This window comes from Bacillus rossius, unplaced genomic scaffold, assembly GCF_032445375.1.
Source record: "Bacillus rossius redtenbacheri isolate Brsri unplaced genomic scaffold, Brsri_v3 Brsri_v3_scf227, whole genome shotgun sequence".
Classification (NCBI taxonomy): Eukaryota; Metazoa; Arthropoda; class Insecta; order Phasmatodea; family Bacillidae; genus Bacillus; species Bacillus rossius.
In genome coordinates, this window is record NW_026962401.1 from 35560 (window position 1) to 55456 (window position 19897).

At 53.7% G+C, this 19897-nt stretch overlaps 18 non-coding genes across 18 annotated transcripts; 9 read left to right on the top strand and 9 right to left on the bottom strand.

The window, feature by feature from the left end:
- Positions 1-3962: 3962 nt before the first annotated feature.
- LOC134543884 (U5 spliceosomal RNA) lies at positions 3963-4082 on the bottom strand. The gene has a single exon (XR_010077331.1). It is a non-coding gene; the product is annotated as a U5 spliceosomal RNA (small nuclear RNA).
- Positions 4083-4625: 543 nt separating this feature from the next.
- Positions 4626-4788, top strand: LOC134543895 (U1 spliceosomal RNA). The gene has a single exon (XR_010077342.1). It is a non-coding gene; the product is annotated as a U1 spliceosomal RNA (small nuclear RNA).
- Positions 4789-5087: 299 nt separating this feature from the next.
- On the bottom strand, positions 5088-5207 carry LOC134543885 (U5 spliceosomal RNA). The gene has a single exon (XR_010077332.1). It is a non-coding gene; the product is annotated as a U5 spliceosomal RNA (small nuclear RNA).
- Positions 5208-5750: 543 nt separating this feature from the next.
- On the top strand, positions 5751-5913 carry LOC134543872 (U1 spliceosomal RNA). Its single transcript, XR_010077320.1, has one exon. It is a non-coding gene; the product is annotated as a U1 spliceosomal RNA (small nuclear RNA).
- Positions 5914-6212: 299 nt separating this feature from the next.
- On the bottom strand, positions 6213-6332 carry LOC134543886 (U5 spliceosomal RNA). The gene has a single exon (XR_010077333.1). It is a non-coding gene; the product is annotated as a U5 spliceosomal RNA (small nuclear RNA).
- Positions 6333-6875: 543 nt separating this feature from the next.
- Positions 6876-7038, top strand: LOC134543873 (U1 spliceosomal RNA). Its single transcript, XR_010077321.1, has one exon. It is a non-coding gene; the product is annotated as a U1 spliceosomal RNA (small nuclear RNA).
- A 299-nt stretch (positions 7039-7337) lies between these two features.
- LOC134543887 (U5 spliceosomal RNA) lies at positions 7338-7457 on the bottom strand. Its single transcript, XR_010077334.1, has one exon. It is a non-coding gene; the product is annotated as a U5 spliceosomal RNA (small nuclear RNA).
- Positions 7458-8000: 543 nt separating this feature from the next.
- Positions 8001-8163, top strand: LOC134543874 (U1 spliceosomal RNA). The gene has a single exon (XR_010077322.1). It is a non-coding gene; the product is annotated as a U1 spliceosomal RNA (small nuclear RNA).
- Positions 8164-14505: 6342 nt separating this feature from the next.
- Positions 14506-14668, top strand: LOC134543875 (U1 spliceosomal RNA). The gene has a single exon (XR_010077323.1). It is a non-coding gene; the product is annotated as a U1 spliceosomal RNA (small nuclear RNA).
- A 299-nt stretch (positions 14669-14967) lies between these two features.
- Positions 14968-15087, bottom strand: LOC134543888 (U5 spliceosomal RNA). The gene has a single exon (XR_010077335.1). It is a non-coding gene; the product is annotated as a U5 spliceosomal RNA (small nuclear RNA).
- Positions 15088-15630: 543 nt separating this feature from the next.
- On the top strand, positions 15631-15793 carry LOC134543876 (U1 spliceosomal RNA). The gene has a single exon (XR_010077324.1). It is a non-coding gene; the product is annotated as a U1 spliceosomal RNA (small nuclear RNA).
- Positions 15794-16092: 299 nt separating this feature from the next.
- Positions 16093-16212, bottom strand: LOC134543889 (U5 spliceosomal RNA). The gene has a single exon (XR_010077336.1). It is a non-coding gene; the product is annotated as a U5 spliceosomal RNA (small nuclear RNA).
- A 543-nt stretch (positions 16213-16755) lies between these two features.
- Positions 16756-16918, top strand: LOC134543877 (U1 spliceosomal RNA). Its single transcript, XR_010077325.1, has one exon. It is a non-coding gene; the product is annotated as a U1 spliceosomal RNA (small nuclear RNA).
- Positions 16919-17217: 299 nt separating this feature from the next.
- LOC134543890 (U5 spliceosomal RNA) lies at positions 17218-17337 on the bottom strand. Its single transcript, XR_010077337.1, has one exon. It is a non-coding gene; the product is annotated as a U5 spliceosomal RNA (small nuclear RNA).
- Positions 17338-17880: 543 nt separating this feature from the next.
- LOC134543878 (U1 spliceosomal RNA) lies at positions 17881-18043 on the top strand. The gene has a single exon (XR_010077326.1). It is a non-coding gene; the product is annotated as a U1 spliceosomal RNA (small nuclear RNA).
- A 299-nt stretch (positions 18044-18342) lies between these two features.
- LOC134543891 (U5 spliceosomal RNA) lies at positions 18343-18462 on the bottom strand. Its single transcript, XR_010077338.1, has one exon. It is a non-coding gene; the product is annotated as a U5 spliceosomal RNA (small nuclear RNA).
- A 543-nt stretch (positions 18463-19005) lies between these two features.
- On the top strand, positions 19006-19168 carry LOC134543879 (U1 spliceosomal RNA). The gene has a single exon (XR_010077327.1). It is a non-coding gene; the product is annotated as a U1 spliceosomal RNA (small nuclear RNA).
- A 299-nt stretch (positions 19169-19467) lies between these two features.
- LOC134543892 (U5 spliceosomal RNA) lies at positions 19468-19587 on the bottom strand. Its single transcript, XR_010077339.1, has one exon. It is a non-coding gene; the product is annotated as a U5 spliceosomal RNA (small nuclear RNA).
- Between the last annotated feature and the right edge of the window lie 310 nt (positions 19588-19897).

Below are 19897 nucleotides of genomic sequence, written 5' to 3' on the forward strand. Positions count from 1 at the left end.
CCCGTCTCTGGCCCTGAAGATCCAAGTCACTCCGAGTCTCTTCGTGACCTCCTTGACTTTTTCAAGCGGCTGGACATCTGCACATGGTTCAAGCGAGTCATGGCTGCGATTCACCGCTTTCAGGCTGCCTGCTCCTGGACTGCCAAGTGTGACATCATACTTGGACTCCTGGATCAGGTTCAACGCGCTTTTTCGTCCAGTTCTGAGGCCTTACCACCTACACACTGACATGCAGTACACTGTTCTTACCTGGAACATGCGGTCGGTCTCCTCACGCTTACCTGACTTGCTGGTCCTTCTCCATCAGTTCCGGCCTGCCTTGGTGGGGCTGACCGAGACTTGGTTGACTGCGGCAGATGACTTCTCCTTACCTGGCTACCGCATCCACCGTGCTGATCGTTCCTCTGGTCCACGTGGCGGCGTTGCTCTCCTCGTGCGGCAGGACATCAAGCATCATCGCCGTTCTGTTCCTCATCTCTCGGTGGTGGAAGCTGCGGCCGTTCGGTGTTCCGGCGCGGGTGCGTCTTTCACCTTCATCGTGGTTTACATGCGGCCGAAGACTCCCTTTCCCGCTGCCGAGTTGACTGCGCTCTTTCAGATGGATGCCAACTGCCTGATGGCCGGCGATTACAACTGCCGTAGCACCTCGTGGGGCTGTAGGACGACCGACTACAGGGGACGGGGTCTTGGCCGTCTGGTGTCACACCTGGGCCTCCAGATTTTTGCGCCGTCGGAGCCCTCTTACCGGCCTGCTCGTCTGGATCATGCTCCTTCTGTCCTTGATTTCTTCATCGCGCCTCCTTCTATGAGTCTCATTGATACGGCTGCTGTGACGTTGTCCGACTCGGACCACTTGCCTGTCCGTACTCTTCTTGAGCTGGCTTCCTCTTTGGATTCTTTGCCGCTCCACTGGGATTTTCGCCGTGCTGACTGGCCTCGCTATCGCCGCCTCCTTGATGATGGTCTCGACCTCACGGCTGTTCCACGTGATGCGCAATCTTTCGACCAGGCAGTGGATTCTTTCACGCTCCTTCTCAAGTCGGCCGCGCAGCAGGCCATCCCTTTGCGACCGCCGCGGCACGTCGGTACCCCGTTCCCTCGGGAGTTGCGTGCGCTTGTCAGGACTCGTGACAGGGCGAGGGAGCGGTGGCAACGCTCGCATCAGGAGGCCGACTTGGAACAGTACAAGTGTTGGAGGAGGGCCGCCCGGCACGCCATTCACCGTTGGCAGGCTCAGGACCAACTTGAGAAGCTCCAGGCACTTTCTGTCACGTCGGGCTCGGTGTGGACCTACATCCGTCGGCTCAAGGCTACCTCCCGTACGATTCCGCCTCTTACTGTTGGCGTTCGTCAGGTTGACTCTCCTGCGGAGCAGGCGGAGGTCATCGCCGCTCATTTCGAAGGAACGTTCCAGGTGCCGCGTCCCGTTCTGGGCGCAGGCCCAGCTCACACGTTGCCGACCTCCTTTACTTGCGTGGCGCCCCCTCCTGTTGAGGGGTGGATGCTCACAACGCCCAAAGAGGTCGGGAAGATCTTGAAGACTGTGCGCCTCTCTGCGGCTCCTGGACACGACGGCATTCCTCCACGACTGGTTACTTCGTTGTCCAGGAAAGGAATCGTCTACCTGACCGTCCTCATTAATGCTATCTTCTTGCTGCTCCACTTTCCGACCTCCTGGAAGCACTCTGTTGTGGTCCCGGTGCTGAAGAAGGATCAACTGCGTCATTTTCCGGCTTCCTATCGCCCCATTTCGCTCTTGTCGATCCTGTCGAAGGTGGCGGAGCAAGTGTTGTTGTCCCGTCTTCGCGTGGCCGTCGACGTCCTGCAGTTGTTGCCTGACCATCAATTTGGTTTCCGGAAGCGGCACTCGGCCATGCACGCTGTTGCGCTCCTCGTCGACAAGATCACAGCGGGTTTCAATAGGTCTGAGCACTCCATGTTAATCTCCTTGGACTTGGCAAAGGCCTTTGATTCCATTCAACATCCGGCGCTCCTTCACAAATTGCGCTCCTTTGGTCTGTCCGAGCGGCTGCTCACCATCCTCCACAGCGCGCTTCAGGCTCGGACGTTTCAGGTGCGGGTCGCCTCGTCACTCTCCACCACGCGGGACATCACCACCGGCGTTCCTCAGGGGTCCGTGCTCAGCCCCATGTTGTTCGCGCTGTACGTTTCCGACATTCCTGCTGTTCCGAACACTCAGATCGTACAATACGCTGACGACACGACCTTGCTCGCTTCTGGCACGGACGCTTATCTTCTGCGTGCGCGTGCACAGCTGGGCCTCAACGTTCTGCAGGACTATTTCTCGCGTTGGGGGGTCTCCGCCAATGCTGCTAAGTCCACGGCTCTGTTCTTCACCAAGCGTCGGAAACGTCCGCCCGCGCCCCTCACGCTTTGCGGCTCGCCTATCGCCTGGTCCGACAATGTGCGCATTCTTGGGTTCCATCTCGACCGCACTTTGACCTGGCACGACCACGTTCGTCAGTTGGCCGCTCGGACACGCACCGCTCTTCGTGCCGTCCGCTCCGTTCTCTTGCCGGTCAGCTCCATCGAACTGGACCTCCGTCTTTTCCTTTGGCGCACGCTCGTCCTTCCGGTTCTGTTGTACGGTGCCGTGGTGTGGGCCTACGTGCCCAAGTTCTGTTTCCGGCCTATCGCCTCCACCTACAACTTCTGCCTCCGCTTCGTCGCCGGCCGTTCCGTCCGCACGCCTCTTCCGGAGCTGTACGAGTTCACCGGCTCTCCTCATCCCGGCGATCTCGTCACGTCGCTGGCTCGGAACTTCTACTCCCGCACGCCGCGCCACCACAACCCCCTCGTCTCGTCTCTGGCCGACTACGACCCGACCGTCTGGCACCCCCATCGGCGTCTCCGAGACTTCAGCCTCGAACGCCCTCCATAGCCCTCGTGTGCTGCCGCCTGCTGCCCTCCACCGTCTCTGTGCAGTGTGGTGTCCTGCAGTGTTGTGCTCGCGTCATGGCCTGTCCGTTTTAACCTCTGTTTGTGTCTACTGCTCTCGTGAGCGAAGCTGCGGCCCGTGCTGCGAAGAACCTGTGTTTTGTGTTGAGTGGCCGCCGTGTCGGCGAAGAACCTGTGTTGGTGTGCCCCTCCGTCGCGCCGGTTTCGTATTTTGTTAAATATATTGAGTGTGCTGTCCATTTGCTACTGTAACTGTATTCGCCTAGTTATGCATTGTTAATTACTGCCGTGTTTTCTGTATTGTAATATTTAACCTTTATTATTCACTTGTTCCTTTTATTTTGCTGTACTGTAATTTTATGATTAACGCAGGGTTTTTATTATTTTCCCTGTAGCATTGCTGTGTTGTTTTGTGTAATGTATTATGTATGCTCATTATTGTTAAGTTGATGTATATGCTTAAAGGAACGGGCTAACCGTTGGGTTAAGTTTGTGTACAGTGTCTGTTTGTGTACTTTATTGTAAAGTGTACATGTCTTTCCGGGATGAATAAAGTCATCCTAACTAAAAAAAAAAAAAAAAAAAAAAAAAAAAAAAAAAAAAAAAAAAAAAAAAAAAAAAAAAAAAAAAAAAAAAAAAAAAAAACTTGCACTTCGGTTGAGCTGACCTCTGCGATTACCCCAAATGTGGGTAACTCGGGCGCGTAATTTTTGGTAGTCGGGACTGCGTTCGCGCTGTCCCGGTGAAAAAATTTCAACTTAGTAGTTGTGAAGTAGTGTTAAGAATTATGTACAGTGAAGTGTAATTTTTTTTTTTTTTTTCATCTGTGTATGGTATGTAATGCATTCGTAGGTCTCAAGTTTACGGTGCCTTGGCGAACAACCCCACCGTCTTGAAAGTGCGGAAGGAAGGTACGTAATTGTGCATGGTAATAGTTGAAAAAAGAAAAAAAAAATTCCCATGAACGATACTTGTCCAATTCGATTTTTCAGATTTCCCCCTCCCCGCCTCACCCCCGGGCCCAGTGGTTTAACGGTAACCGGCCCAGTGTGTAAACACTGGGCACAACAAAAAATTGTTTAAAGACTCATCAAATGTTCCCCTCCACGGAAATCTTTAGTAAAAGGCGAAAGATTTATGCGTTTGAAGGGAAACCAGAGCACGGTTGAAACTTTGAAAATCCGGACTATATAGGAAAAATGTGCGGACCACCACTAATGGTGAAAATAGCGTACGGTCGTGCAGCCTGAAGCCGCGAATCGTCCGAAAATCGCCTCGTGGGACACGGCACTCGATATTTCGTGAAACCCTAGGTATGTTGCTAATGGAAAAAAGTTCCCCTCTCGACTGTGCCGTGGTGCCCGCCTTTTTGCCGAGGCGGACGCGACGACCCGAGTGCCGCCACGCGGCAAACGGTGTAACCAAGTGCCGCCACGCGGCAAACGGGGTAACCAAATGCACGCGGCGGTCGACCGTCGCCGTGGGTACAGAAACAAAGGAAACGAGGTGCGAGTAGAAACGGGCAGTTGTAGGAAGAAATTGTATTTGCATTGTTGGTGTGTACTGTCATGTAGTGTGATGAACTGGCACGGGAGTGTTATGTCTGGGGAAAGAGCTGTTTCGGAGGTAGAAGTACATAACCTCAAAACACGTTGATGAGGTGGTCCGAGCTCCAAGTGAAATAGAAAAGCGAAACACTGCGCAGCATACTTACCTGGCGTAGGGGCTACCCTGATCAAGCAGGGGGTTCCCCCAGGGTGAGGCTCTTCCCTTGCACTTCGGTTGAGCTGACCTCTGCGATTACCCCAAATGTGGGTAACTCGGGCGCGTAATTTTTGGTAGTCGGGACTGCGTTCGCGCTGTCCCGGTGAAAAAATTTCAACTTAGTAGTTGTGAAGTAGTGTTAAGAATTATGTACAGTGAAGTGTAATTTTTTTTTTTTTTTTCATCTGTGTATGGTATGTAATGCATTCGTAGGTCTCAAGTTTACGGTGCCTTGGCGAACAACCCCACCGTCTTGAAAGTGCGGAAGGAAGGTACGTAATTGTGCATGGTAATAGTTGAAAAAAGAAAAAAAAAATTCCCATGAACGATACTTGTCCAATTCGATTTTTCAGATTTCCCCCTCCCCGCCTCACCCCCGGGCCCAGTGGTTTAACGGTAACCGGCCCAGTGTGTAAACACTGGGCACAACAAAAAATTGTTTAAAGACTCATCAAATGTTCCCCTCCACGGAAATCTTTAGTAAAAGGCGAAAGATTTATGCGTTTGAAGGGAAACCAGAGCACGGTTGAAACTTTGAAAATCCGGACTATATAGGAAAAATGTGCGGACCACCACTAATGGTGAAAATAGCGTACGGTCGTGCAGCCTGAAGCCGCGAATCGTCCGAAAATCGCCTCGTGGGACACGGCACTCGATATTTCGTGAAACCCTAGGTATGTTGCTAATGGAAAAAAGTTCCCCTCTCGACTGTGCCGTGGTGCCCGCCTTTTTGCCGAGGCGGACGCGACGACCCGAGTGCCGCCACGCGGCAAACGGTGTAACCAAGTGCCGCCACGCGGCAAACGGGGTAACCAAATGCACGCGGCGGTCGACCGTCGCCGTGGGTACAGAAACAAAGGAAACGAGGTGCGAGTAGAAACGGGCAGTTGTAGGAAGAAATTGTATTTGCATTGTTGGTGTGTACTGTCATGTAGTGTGATGAACTGGCACGGGAGTGTTATGTCTGGGGAAAGAGCTGTTTCGGAGGTAGAAGTACATAACCTCAAAACACGTTGATGAGGTGGTCCGAGCTCCAAGTGAAATAGAAAAGCGAAACACTGCGCAGCATACTTACCTGGCGTAGGGGCTACCCTGATCAAGCAGGGGGTTCCCCCAGGGTGAGGCTCTTCCCTTGCACTTCGGTTGAGCTGACCTCTGCGATTACCCCAAATGTGGGTAACTCGGGCGCGTAATTTTTGGTAGTCGGGACTGCGTTCGCGCTGTCCCGGTGAAAAAATTTCAACTTAGTAGTTGTGAAGTAGTGTTAAGAATTATGTACAGTGAAGTGTAATTTTTTTTTTTTTTTTCATCTGTGTATGGTATGTAATGCATTCGTAGGTCTCAAGTTTACGGTGCCTTGGCGAACAACCCCACCGTCTTGAAAGTGCGGAAGGAAGGTACGTAATTGTGCATGGTAATAGTTGAAAAAAGAAAAAAAAAATTCCCATGAACGATACTTGTCCAATTCGATTTTTCAGATTTCCCCCTCCCCGCCTCACCCCCGGGCCCAGTGGTTTAACGGTAACCGGCCCAGTGTGTAAACACTGGGCACAACAAAAAATTGTTTAAAGACTCATCAAATGTTCCCCTCCACGGAAATCTTTAGTAAAAGGCGAAAGATTTATGCGTTTGAAGGGAAACCAGAGCACGGTTGAAACTTTGAAAATCCGGACTATATAGGAAAAATGTGCGGACCACCACTAATGGTGAAAATAGCGTACGGTCGTGCAGCCTGAAGCCGCGAATCGTCCGAAAATCGCCTCGTGGGACACGGCACTCGATATTTCGTGAAACCCTAGGTATGTTGCTAATGGAAAAAAGTTCCCCTCTCGACTGTGCCGTGGTGCCCGCCTTTTTGCCGAGGCGGACGCGACGACCCGAGTGCCGCCACGCGGCAAACGGTGTAACCAAGTGCCGCCACGCGGCAAACGGGGTAACCAAATGCACGCGGCGGTCGACCGTCGCCGTGGGTACAGAAACAAAGGAAACGAGGTGCGAGTAGAAACGGGCAGTTGTAGGAAGAAATTGTATTTGCATTGTTGGTGTGTACTGTCATGTAGTGTGATGAACTGGCACGGGAGTGTTATGTCTGGGGAAAGAGCTGTTTCGGAGGTAGAAGTACATAACCTCAAAACACGTTGATGAGGTGGTCCGAGCTCCAAGTGAAATAGAAAAGCGAAACACTGCGCAGCATACTTACCTGGCGTAGGGGCTACCCTGATCAAGCAGGGGGTTCCCCCAGGGTGAGGCTCTTCCCTTGCACTTCGGTTGAGCTGACCTCTGCGATTACCCCAAATGTGGGTAACTCGGGCGCGTAATTTTTGGTAGTCGGGACTGCGTTCGCGCTGTCCCGGTGAAAAAATTTCAACTTAGTAGTTGTGAAGTAGTGTTAAGAATTATGTACAGTGAAGTGTAATTTTTTTTTTTTTTTTCATCTGTGTATGGTATGTAATGCATTCGTAGGTCTCAAGTTTACGGTGCCTTGGCGAACAACCCCACCGTCTTGAAAGTGCGGAAGGAAGGTACGTAATTGTGCATGGTAATAGTTGAAAAAAGAAAAAAAAAATTCCCATGAACGATACTTGTCCAATTCGATTTTTCAGATTTCCCCCTCCCCGCCTCACCCCCGGGCCCAGTGGTTTAACGGTAACCGGCCCAGTGTGTAAACACTGGGCACAACAAAAAATTGTTTAAAGACTCATCAAATGTTCCCCTCCACGGAAATCTTTAGTAAAAGGCGAAAGATTTATGCGTTTGAAGGGAAACCAGAGCACGGTTGAAACTTTGAAAATCCGGACTATATAGGAAAAATGTGCGGACCACCACTAATGGTGAAAATAGCGTACGGTCGTGCAGCCTGAAGCCGCGAATCGTCCGAAAATCGCCTCGTGGGACACGGCACTCGATATTTCGTGAAACCCTAGGTATGTTGCTAATGGAAAAAAGTTCCCCTCTCGACTGTGCCGTGGTGCCCGCCTTTTTGCCGAGGCGGACGCGACGACCCGAGTGCCGCCACGCGGCAAACGGTGTAACCAAGTGCCGCCACGCGGCAAACGGGGTAACCAAATGCACGCGGCGGTCGACCGTCGCCGTGGGTACAGAAACAAAGGAAACGAGGTGCGAGTAGAAACGGGCAGTTGTAGGAAGAAATTGTATTTGCATTGTTGGTGTGTACTGTCATGTAGTGTGATGAACTGGCACGGGAGTGTTATGTCTGGGGAAAGAGCTGTTTCGGAGGTAGAAGTACATAACCTCAAAACACGTTGATGAGGTGGTCCGAGCTCCAAGTGAAATAGAAAAGCGAAACACTGCGCAGCATACTTACCTGGCGTAGGGGCTACCCTGATCAAGCAGGGGGTTCCCCCAGGGTGAGGCTCTTCCCTTGCACTTCGGTTGAGCTGACCTCTGCGATTACCCCAAATGTGGGTAACTCGGGCGCGTAATTTTTGGTAGTCGGGACTGCGTTCGCGCTGTCCCGGTGAAAAAATTTCAACTTAGTAGTTGTGAAGTAGTGTTAAGAATTATGTACAGTGAAGTGTAATTTTTTTTTTTTTTTTCATCTGTGTATGGTATGTAATGCATTCGTAGGTCTCAAGTTTACGGTGCCTTGGCGAACAACCCCACCGTCTTGAAAGTGCGGAAGGAAGGTACGTAATTGTGCATGGTAATAGTTGAAAAAAGAAAAAAAAAATTCCCATGAACGATACTTGTCCAATTCGATTTTTCAGATTTCCCCCTCCCCGCCTCACCCCCGGGCCCAGTGGTTTAACGGTAACCGGCCCAGTGTGTAAACACTGGGCACAACAAAAAATTGTTTAAAGACTCATCAAATGTTCCCCTCCACGGAAATCTTTAGTTTTTTTTTTTTTTTTTTTTTTTTTTAACAAAGGGAACTCCCACTGAAGGGAGTTACCCACCAAAAAATTCATCTTTAATATAAAAAGCGGATACAGGTGAACACAAATAAAATAAAACACAACATAGAACACGAATACATGGCCACAAGGGCGAATGGTGACAATCTTTATTCAACACTGACGAAACGGGGCCCCTCCGACGATACCGTCCTAGAGGTCCAGCTGCTTGTTGGGCGGCGAATCTTCTGTGGGCTGCCGGGGGCGACTCGGGGCGCAGAAGGTGCCGGGCCGCAGATGAAGACGGTCCGGAGCAGTGGCGATGGTAGGCAGTAGTTCACTGAGAGCAGAGATCGTGATGGGATGATGCCTGGTAACATTCCTCAGAGCCAACCGTGGACGTGGTGATCACCGTCGTCAGCTGCCGGGCCCACCAGCCGCGACTGCACCAGCGTCAACGTCATCGGGGTCAGGGCGTCTCAAATGATCGTAGGTAAAGAGCGGTCGGCGGGGGTGAGGGGCGTCAGGCAGGGGCTCTGCAAGGAGTCGGATCAGGGGGTTGTCAGAACGCCGGCAGTGGCGGAGGAACTTCTTAGTCACCTTGCAGAGCAGCTCGTGTAAGTGCGGGAGCCCAGTCTGGTCCAGGAGGGTCTGCCGTAAGGTGGCGCGAGGGAGACCGAGCAGGAGGCGGGCACCGAGAAAGTAGGACCGGGCGATCGGACGGAGGTTGTACAGAGAGGAGTGGACCCAAGCCGGGCACGCGTAGAGGAAGTGGGGAAGAACGAAGGAACGGTAGGCAGTCACACGAACGTCGAGAGGGGTGCCGGATGTCGGTCTGAGTACGGTGGCCAGCTGAGCCATGACGGCACGGGACTTGGTGCGGATGGAGTCGAGGTGCGGCAGAAAAGTAAAGGTATTGTCTAGGGTGACCCCCAGATAACGGATGCGAGGCGACCAGGGGATGGCTACGGCGGAGATGACTGGCGGGTGGTCGTGGTGTGGATGAAGTCGGGAGAAGAGGATGGATCGTGATTTAGAGTGATTGAGCCCGATGCCATGCGCGAGGAACTGATTGTTGAGGGAAGTGAGGCCGCGGCCGAGACGGTCGCAGAGCAGCCGCTCGGAAACTGAAGAGGCCAGGAGACAGGTATCATCGGCGTACTGGACAAGATAGGTGCCGGGAGGGGGCTTGAGATCAGAGATGTGGAGGGTAAAAAGTAGCGGTGAGAGAATGGCGCCCTGGGGGACGCCGGCGGAGATGGGGCGGGGGCCGGAGAGGACCCCCTCCACCCGAACCCGGAAGGTGCGACCCTCCAGGAAGGAGCAGAGGAGGCGGACGAGATGAGATGAGAGGTCGGTGGCAGAGAGGCGCTGGAGGAGCTGGGCATGCGGAACGGAATCGAAAGCACGGGCGAGGTCAAGAAGCACCATGCCCGTGTGTTGCCGCCTGGCGAATCCCTGGACCACCAGGTGCTCCACACGGGCAATGGCGTGGGTCGTCGAGTGGCGGGGGCGGAAACCGAACTGGTGGCGGGGTAGAAGGTCCAGGGTGGTGACTTGAAAGAGGAGACGGCGGTGGATCGCCCGTTCCGCGACCTTGGACAGAATAGGAAGAAGCGAGATGGGCCGAAAAGATGAAGGGAGAGACGGGGGCTTGCCAGGTTTGGGGATGGGTGAGACGATGGCGGTTTTCCAGGGGGTGGGGAAGTGGCAGAGGAGGAACATTGCGTTGAAAAGACGGGTCAGAAACACAAGGGCCTTGCGAGGTAGGGCACGGAGCACGGGGGAGGGCAGAGAGTCGTGGCCAGGAGCAGAACGGGGCCGAAGGCGGGCGAGCAGGGTGCGGACCTCGGAAGGCGTGACGAGCGGCAGGGGGAAGGTGGCCGGAAGGGGGGGCAAAGTGACGTGGCGAGACAGGAGGCGGGCCCCGTCCTCGTCGTCCGAAGACTCGGAGGACAGGGAAGGGCCGGGTGCGGATGCGAAGGTGGTCGCCAGGTAGGCGGCCACCGCCTCGGATCGCTCCGAGGCCGTTTCCGCCACACCCGTGGGGGTGGTCAGCGGGGGGATGGTGGTAGGAACCGAGCGGAGACGACGGACGTGAGACCAGAGGGAGCCGGAGCAAGCAGAGAGGGATTGGAGATGCCGAGTCTCCAGACGGGCCCTCCACTCCGCGACCAATCGCCGGCAGCGCCCCCGCAGCACCAGGTACACCCGCCGGTGCAGCAGGGAACGACTAGCCTGCCAGAGGACGCGGAAGCGGTTGCGCAAGGACAAGGCGTCCCGGAGGTAAGGCGGAAATGGGTCGACAAGGGGACGGGGGGGAACCAGAGGTATGTTGGCAGAGGCGGCCGCGGAAATGGCGTCGGTCAGCGAGAGAACGTTGGCGTCAAGGCGGGCAGGGGTATCGAACGGAACAGACAGGTCAATGGCAGCGGAGAGGGAACGCTGAAAACCGCCCCAGTCGGCCTTGGGAAAATCGAAGCGGGGGAGGTGGGGGTTAGAATGGGGGTGAAAGTGAAGTGTGGCAAGAACAGGCAAGTGGTCGGAGGTGCCGGAGGCGATGGTGGTGAGATCCGAGAGAATGGGGAGGGGCGTGGACAGTGCAAAGTCGATGATGCTGGGTTGCCGGTTGAGCTGGGCCGGAAAAAATGTCGGGGTCGGAGGGGCATAAAGAGAGAGAGGAGTACGCCGAAGGAGTTGCCGGAGGGAGCTGCCCCGCCGGTTTGCGGCGGCACAGCCCCAGAAGGGATGGGTGGCGTTGAAGTCCCCGGCCAGCACGACGTGGGCGTCGAGCCGACCGAGGGCGACAACGTCGGCCGTGGGAAAGGCGAACTGAGGGGGGAGGTACAAGGATACCAAGGTCAGGGAGTACGGGAGGCCGTGCAAGCGCACAGCAACCGCCTCGGCCGCGGGGGAAGAAGGGATGCGACGGCGATGATGTGAAATGGTGTTGCGGACGAGTAACGCCACCCCCCCGCCCCGACCATCGCGATCGGCACGGTGGACCGCATACCCGGGGACCAGGACGGGGGCAGAGGGGGAGAGCCAGGTCTCAGAAAGGAACACGACGTCGGGCGATCGCTCGTGGAGCAGGTGCAAAAGGTCGTGGAGCTTAGGGAGGAGGGAAAAGACGTTCCAGATGAGGACACTAAGGGGAGGGGCGGGATCCATCGAAGAAATTCAGAAGGGCCTGGAGGAGCACTTCGAACTTCTCGGTGGAGGTGCGGGCTCGGGAGAGTGCCGTCAGGACAGTCCGGATGAGCGGGAGGTACTGTCGGATGAATGAAATGAAGTCGTGAATGAGGGATGAAAGCGACGAGCAGTCTGAGTCGGAGGCAAGCGGTCGAGAGTCAGAAGAAGGAGCGGAAGGAGGAGGGTGCGAGGTGGCAGAGGGGGGAACAACCGGTACAACGGGGGGAGGGCGTGCCCAAGCATTGGTGGAGAGAGCAGGAAACGTCTTGGGATCGGACAGGGACGGGACAGAGGGCCCGGTCCCCACGGCAGTCGTCGTGGCGTCAGTGAGTCGTTGAGGGTGTCGGCGCAGGTAAGCCTGAATCACGCGACAGTCAGTGGAAGTAGCGAAGTGGGCCCCGTCACAGAGCGTGCAGCGTCGGGTAGTCGAGGTGCAGTCCCGAGACCAGTGGGGCCCAGCGCACTTGAAACAGGCGAGGTCCCGGTGGCATCGGGAGGACGGGTGTCCAGGCCGCTGGCAGCGGTAGCACTGAGGTACGCGCCCCGAGCCGCGGTATTTCTCAACTGCCACCACCCAGCAGCCCAATGTCTTCAACTTCAGGAAGGGGGCTGCCTCACCCAGACCGGATGTAGTGACCAGGAAAGGCCGGGTCGTTGAAGTAGGAGAGGTGCGCATGGCCACCACAGATGCCACAGGTAGGTGCAGGTCGAGCAGGGACTGGGTGACCTCGTCAGCCGTCGTGGAGAGAGGGAGTTTCTTGATCACAACTCGATCGGCACGCTCGTCGGGGCGGAGATGGGTGTAGGGTTTATATCCGAGGCGTTGGAGTTCGTCAAATAGGAGCTGGTGGTCCTGAGGGTTGCTGGTATAAAAGGAGGTGCGGTCATTGACGGAGGTGACAGAGAGAGGACCGGAGAGGAGAGACTGAAAACGTTGTGCAGTGGCGAAGGGGCCGGCTGTGGGCGTGAGAAGGCAGGCGATCGGAGGCATGCGAGGCGTGCGAGGAGTGGAGGTAGGCGGGCGAGGCGCCGCCGAGGAGGAGGCACGAGGCTGCGAGGCTGGAGGGCGGGGTGGAGCACGAGATGAGCTGGGACTCGTCGAAGAGGGGCCCGGGAGAGTGGTGAAGGGCACAGGAGGAGGTTGCGTGTCGGGCCGGTGCCGTTTAGCATGCTGCTTGCGGCGGGGCTTGGCAGTCAAGGGTCGGTCCGAGGAGGCAGCCCCAGCGCCGTCGTCGGTGTCGGTATCCGGTAGACTGAGGAGACTGTCGTAGCGGTTGCTGGTAGGGACGGCATCGTCGGAGGAGTGCTGGTCGGGGTGGGCGCGCTTGACGGTCTTCGTGGGAACGATGAAGCCGGTGTCCATGGGAGTAGCAGTCGCAGCAGGAGGAACGGCGGCAGGCGGTGAGTCGGTCGGCAACAGCGGAAGAGAAGGCGCAGGAGACATGATCGGTGAAGTGATGCAGGCCGTGGTGGTAGTAGTAGTCACAGTTGGTGGTGTTGGAGCAGAGGTAGTCGTAGGCAGAGCGAGGATGGTGGAGACGTCCAGGCCGTGAAGATGTTTCGTCTCGCTGACCTTAATGCAAACAGTCTGGGTGCGCAGCCCGGCCGGCGCGGGGGAGGGAGGCGGAGCCACCCCCCCGACCCCAGCAGCGCCCGCCTCCCCAGACCCGACTTGCATGGTCTCCAAGCGCTGGCGATGCGGTCCACAGTATTGTCGTGGCTGGGGTGGCCGATTGTCAGTAGTCATCTCATCGCCAGAACCGGCCTCGGCCGAGGGCCTCGGACCAAAGTCGTCCCCGCCCTGGTTCGGCGTCATCGGGAGAGAGTCCATTCCAAACTCTCCCCTCGGCCTCCCCAATAGGCTACAACTTGGTTGCCGGGAGTCACAAGAAGTGGCCTCGGCCGATGGCCTCTGACCGAGGTCGCCCCCGCCCTGGTTTGGCTTCATCGGGAGGGAGTCCATTCCAAACTCCCCCCTCAGCCGCCCCAATAGGCCGCGACTCGGTGGCGCACAGCACTCACAAGAAGAAGATCTAGGATCTAAGAACTAGATCTACACAAGAGCACTCCTGGTGGTCGACTCAGGAACTAGCAGCAGCAGGTCTCGGCGGCTCGCTGAAATTGCTGAAAGGAAACCAGTTAGTTAATGGCCAAAAGTGCTCAGATTTGCTTCAAAAAGCTTTTAAAAAATTCCCCTGAACAGTTTGATGCCTTTGAAGGGAAACCAGAGCACGGTTGAAACTTTGAAAATCCGGACTATATAGGAAAAATGTGCGGACCACCACTAATGGTGAAAATAGCGTACGGTCGTGCAGCCTGAAGCCGCGAATCGTCCGAAAATCGCCTCGTGGGACACGGCACTCGATATTTCGTGAAACCCTAGGTATGTTGCTAATGGAAAAAAGTTCCCCTCTCGACTGTGCCGTGGTGCCCGCCTTTTTGCCGAGGCGGACGCGACGACCCGAGTGCCGCCACGCGGCAAACGGTGTAACCAAGTGCCGCCACGCGGCAAACGGGGTAACCAAATGCACGCGGCGGTCGACCGTCGCCGTGGGTACAGAAACAAAGGAAACGAGGTGCGAGTAGAAACGGGCAGTTGTAGGAAGAAATTGTATTTGCATTGTTGGTGTGTACTGTCATGTAGTGTGATGAACTGGCACGGGAGTGTTATGTCTGGGGAAAGAGCTGTTTCGGAGGTAGAAGTACATAACCTCAAAACACGTTGATGAGGTGGTCCGAGCTCCAAGTGAAATAGAAAAGCGAAACACTGCGCAGCATACTTACCTGGCGTAGGGGCTACCCTGATCAAGCAGGGGGTTCCCCCAGGGTGAGGCTCTTCCCTTGCACTTCGGTTGAGCTGACCTCTGCGATTACCCCAAATGTGGGTAACTCGGGCGCGTAATTTTTGGTAGTCGGGACTGCGTTCGCGCTGTCCCGGTGAAAAAATTTCAACTTAGTAGTTGTGAAGTAGTGTTAAGAATTATGTACAGTGAAGTGTAATTTTTTTTTTTTTTTTCATCTGTGTATGGTATGTAATGCATTCGTAGGTCTCAAGTTTACGGTGCCTTGGCGAACAACCCCACCGTCTTGAAAGTGCGGAAGGAAGGTACGTAATTGTGCATGGTAATAGTTGAAAAAAGAAAAAAAAAATTCCCATGAACGATACTTGTCCAATTCGATTTTTCAGATTTCCCCCTCCCCGCCTCACCCCCGGGCCCAGTGGTTTAACGGTAACCGGCCCAGTGTGTAAACACTGGGCACAACAAAAAATTGTTTAAAGACTCATCAAATGTTCCCCTCCACGGAAATCTTTAGTAAAAGGCGAAAGATTTATGCGTTTGAAGGGAAACCAGAGCACGGTTGAAACTTTGAAAATCCGGACTATATAGGAAAAATGTGCGGACCACCACTAATGGTGAAAATAGCGTACGGTCGTGCAGCCTGAAGCCGCGAATCGTCCGAAAATCGCCTCGTGGGACACGGCACTCGATATTTCGTGAAACCCTAGGTATGTTGCTAATGGAAAAAAGTTCCCCTCTCGACTGTGCCGTGGTGCCCGCCTTTTTGCCGAGGCGGACGCGACGACCCGAGTGCCGCCACGCGGCAAACGGTGTAACCAAGTGCCGCCACGCGGCAAACGGGGTAACCAAATGCACGCGGCGGTCGACCGTCGCCGTGGGTACAGAAACAAAGGAAACGAGGTGCGAGTAGAAACGGGCAGTTGTAGGAAGAAATTGTATTTGCATTGTTGGTGTGTACTGTCATGTAGTGTGATGAACTGGCACGGGAGTGTTATGTCTGGGGAAAGAGCTGTTTCGGAGGTAGAAGTACATAACCTCAAAACACGTTGATGAGGTGGTCCGAGCTCCAAGTGAAATAGAAAAGCGAAACACTGCGCAGCATACTTACCTGGCGTAGGGGCTACCCTGATCAAGCAGGGGGTTCCCCCAGGGTGAGGCTCTTCCCTTGCACTTCGGTTGAGCTGACCTCTGCGATTACCCCAAATGTGGGTAACTCGGGCGCGTAATTTTTGGTAGTCGGGACTGCGTTCGCGCTGTCCCGGTGAAAAAATTTCAACTTAGTAGTTGTGAAGTAGTGTTAAGAATTATGTACAGTGAAGTGTAATTTTTTTTTTTTTTTTCATCTGTGTATGGTATGTAATGCATTCGTAGGTCTCAAGTTTACGGTGCCTTGGCGAACAACCCCACCGTCTTGAAAGTGCGGAAGGAAGGTACGTAATTGTGCATGGTAATAGTTGAAAAAAGAAAAAAAAAATTCCCATGAACGATACTTGTCCAATTCGATTTTTCAGATTTCCCCCTCCCCGCCTCACCCCCGGGCCCAGTGGTTTAACGGTAACCGGCCCAGTGTGTAAACACTGGGCACAACAAAAAATTGTTTAAAGACTCATCAAATGTTCCCCTCCACGGAAATCTTTAGTAAAAGGCGAAAGATTTATGCGTTTGAAGGGAAACCAGAGCACGGTTGAAACTTTGAAAATCCGGACTATATAGGAAAAATGTGCGGACCACCACTAATGGTGAAAATAGCGTACGGTCGTGCAGCCTGAAGCCGCGAATCGTCCGAAAATCGCCTCGTGGGACACGGCACTCGATATTTCGTGAAACCCTAGGTATGTTGCTAATGGAAAAAAGTTCCCCTCTCGACTGTGCCGTGGTGCCCGCCTTTTTGCCGAGGCGGACGCGACGACCCGAGTGCCGCCACGCGGCAAACGGTGTAACCAAGTGCCGCCACGCGGCAAACGGGGTAACCAAATGCACGCGGCGGTCGACCGTCGCCGTGGGTACAGAAACAAAGGAAACGAGGTGCGAGTAGAAACGGGCAGTTGTAGGAAGAAATTGTATTTGCATTGTTGGTGTGTACTGTCATGTAGTGTGATGAACTGGCACGGGAGTGTTATGTCTGGGGAAAGAGCTGTTTCGGAGGTAGAAGTACATAACCTCAAAACACGTTGATGAGGTGGTCCGAGCTCCAAGTGAAATAGAAAAGCGAAACACTGCGCAGCATACTTACCTGGCGTAGGGGCTACCCTGATCAAGCAGGGGGTTCCCCCAGGGTGAGGCTCTTCCCTTGCACTTCGGTTGAGCTGACCTCTGCGATTACCCCAAATGTGGGTAACTCGGGCGCGTAATTTTTGGTAGTCGGGACTGCGTTCGCGCTGTCCCGGTGAAAAAATTTCAACTTAGTAGTTGTGAAGTAGTGTTAAGAATTATGTACAGTGAAGTGTAATTTTTTTTTTTTTTTTCATCTGTGTATGGTATGTAATGCATTCGTAGGTCTCAAGTTTACGGTGCCTTGGCGAACAACCCCACCGTCTTGAAAGTGCGGAAGGAAGGTACGTAATTGTGCATGGTAATAGTTGAAAAAAGAAAAAAAAAATTCCCATGAACGATACTTGTCCAATTCGATTTTTCAGATTTCCCCCTCCCCGCCTCACCCCCGGGCCCAGTGGTTTAACGGTAACCGGCCCAGTGTGTAAACACTGGGCACAACAAAAAATTGTTTAAAGACTCATCAAATGTTCCCCTCCACGGAAATCTTTAGTAAAAGGCGAAAGATTTATGCGTTTGAAGGGAAACCAGAGCACGGTTGAAACTTTGAAAATCCGGACTATATAGGAAAAATGTGCGGACCACCACTAATGGTGAAAATAGCGTACGGTCGTGCAGCCTGAAGCCGCGAATCGTCCGAAAATCGCCTCGTGGGACACGGCACTCGATATTTCGTGAAACCCTAGGTATGTTGCTAATGGAAAAAAGTTCCCCTCTCGACTGTGCCGTGGTGCCCGCCTTTTTGCCGAGGCGGACGCGACGACCCGAGTGCCGCCACGCGGCAAACGGTGTAACCAAGTGCCGCCACGCGGCAAACGGGGTAACCAAATGCACGCGGCGGTCGACCGTCGCCGTGGGTACAGAAACAAAGGAAACGAGGTGCGAGTAGAAACGGGCAGTTGTAGGAAGAAATTGTATTTGCATTGTTGGTGTGTACTGTCATGTAGTGTGATGAACTGGCACGGGAGTGTTATGTCTGGGGAAAGAGCTGTTTCGGAGGTAGAAGTACATAACCTCAAAACACGTTGATGAGGTGGTCCGAGCTCCAAGTGAAATAGAAAAGCGAAACACTGCGCAGCATACTTACCTGGCGTAGGGGCTACCCTGATCAAGCAGGGGGTTCCCCCAGGGTGAGGCTCTTCCCTTGCACTTCGGTTGAGCTGACCTCTGCGATTACCCCAAATGTGGGTAACTCGGGCGCGTAATTTTTGGTAGTCGGGACTGCGTTCGCGCTGTCCCGGTGAAAAAATTTCAACTTAGTAGTTGTGAAGTAGTGTTAAGAATTATGTACAGTGAAGTGTAATTTTTTTTTTTTTTTTCATCTGTGTATGGTATGTAATGCATTCGTAGGTCTCAAGTTTACGGTGCCTTGGCGAACAACCCCACCGTCTTGAAAGTGCGGAAGGAAGGTACGTAATTGTGCATGGTAATAGTTGAAAAAAGAAAAAAAAAATTCCCATGAACGATACTTGTCCAATTCGATTTTTCAGATTTCCCCCTCCCCGCCTCACCCCCGGGCCCAGTGGTTTAACGGTAACCGGCCCAGTGTGTAAACACTGGGCACAACAAAAAATTGTTTAAAGACTCATCAAATGTTCCCCTCCACGGAAATCTTTAGTAAAAGGCGAAAGATTTATGCGTTTGAAGGGAAACCAGAGCACGGTTGAAACTTTGAAAATCCGGACTATATAGGAAAAATGTGCGGACCACCACTAATGGTGAAAATAGCGTACGGTCGTGCAGCCTGAAGCCGCGAATCGTCCGAAAATCGCCTCGTGGGACACGGCACTCGATATTTCGTGAAACCCTAGGTATGTTGCTAATGGAAAAAAGTTCCCCTCTCGACTGTGCCGTGGTGCCCGCCTTTTTGCCGAGGCGGACGCGACGACCCGAGTGCCGCCACGCGGCAAACGGTGTAACCAAGTGCCGCCACGCGGCAAACGGGGTAACCAAATGCACGCGGCGGTCGACCGTCGCCGTGGGTACAGAAACAAAGGAAACGAGGTGCGAGTAGAAACGGGCAGTTGTAGGAAGAAATTGTATTTGCATTGTTGGTGTGTACTGTCATGTAGTGTGATGAACTGGCACGGGAGTGTTATGTCTGGGGAAAGAGCTGTTTCGGAGGTAGAAGTACATAACCTCAAAACACGTTGATGAGGTGGTCCGAGCTCCAAGTGAAATAGAAAAGCGAAACACTGCGCAGCATACTTACCTGGCGTAGGGGCTACCCTGATCAAGCAGGGGGTTCCCCCAGGGTGAGGCTCTTCCCTTGCACTTCGGTTGAGCTGACCTCTGCGATTACCCCAAATGTGGGTAACTCGGGCGCGTAATTTTTGGTAGTCGGGACTGCGTTCGCGCTGTCCCGGTGAAAAAATTTCAACTTAGTAGTTGTGAAGTAGTGTTAAGAATTATGTACAGTGAAGTGTAATTTTTTTTTTTTTTTTCATCTGTGTATGGTATGTAATGCATTCGTAGGTCTCAAGTTTACGGTGCCTTGGCGAACAACCCCACCGTCTTGAAAGTGCGGAAGGAAGGTACGTAATTGTGCATGGTAATAGTTGAAAAAAGAAAAAAAAAATTCCCATGAACGATACTTGTCCAATTCGATTTTTCAGATTTCCCCCTCCCCGCCTCACCCCCGGGCCCAGTGGTTTAACGGTAACCGGCCCAGTGTGTAAACACTGGGCACAACAAAAAATTGTTTAAAGACTCATCAAATGTTCCCCTCCACGGAAATCTTTAGTAAAAGGCGAAAGATTTATGCGTTTGAAGGGAAACCAGAGCACGGTTGAAACTTTGAAAATCCGGACTATATAGGAAAAATGTGCGGACCACCACTAATGGTGAAAATAGCGTACGGTCGTGCAGCCTGAAGCCGCGAATCGTCCGAAAATCGCCTCGTGGGACACGGCACTCGATATTTCGTGAAACCCTAGGTATGTTGCTAATGGAAAAAAGTTCCCCTCTCGACTGTGCCGTGGTGCCCGCCTTTTTGCCGAGGCGGACGCGACGACCCGAGTGCCGCCACGCGGCAAACGGTGTAACCAAGTGCCGCCACGCGGCAAACGGGGTAACCAAATGCACGCGGCGGTCGAC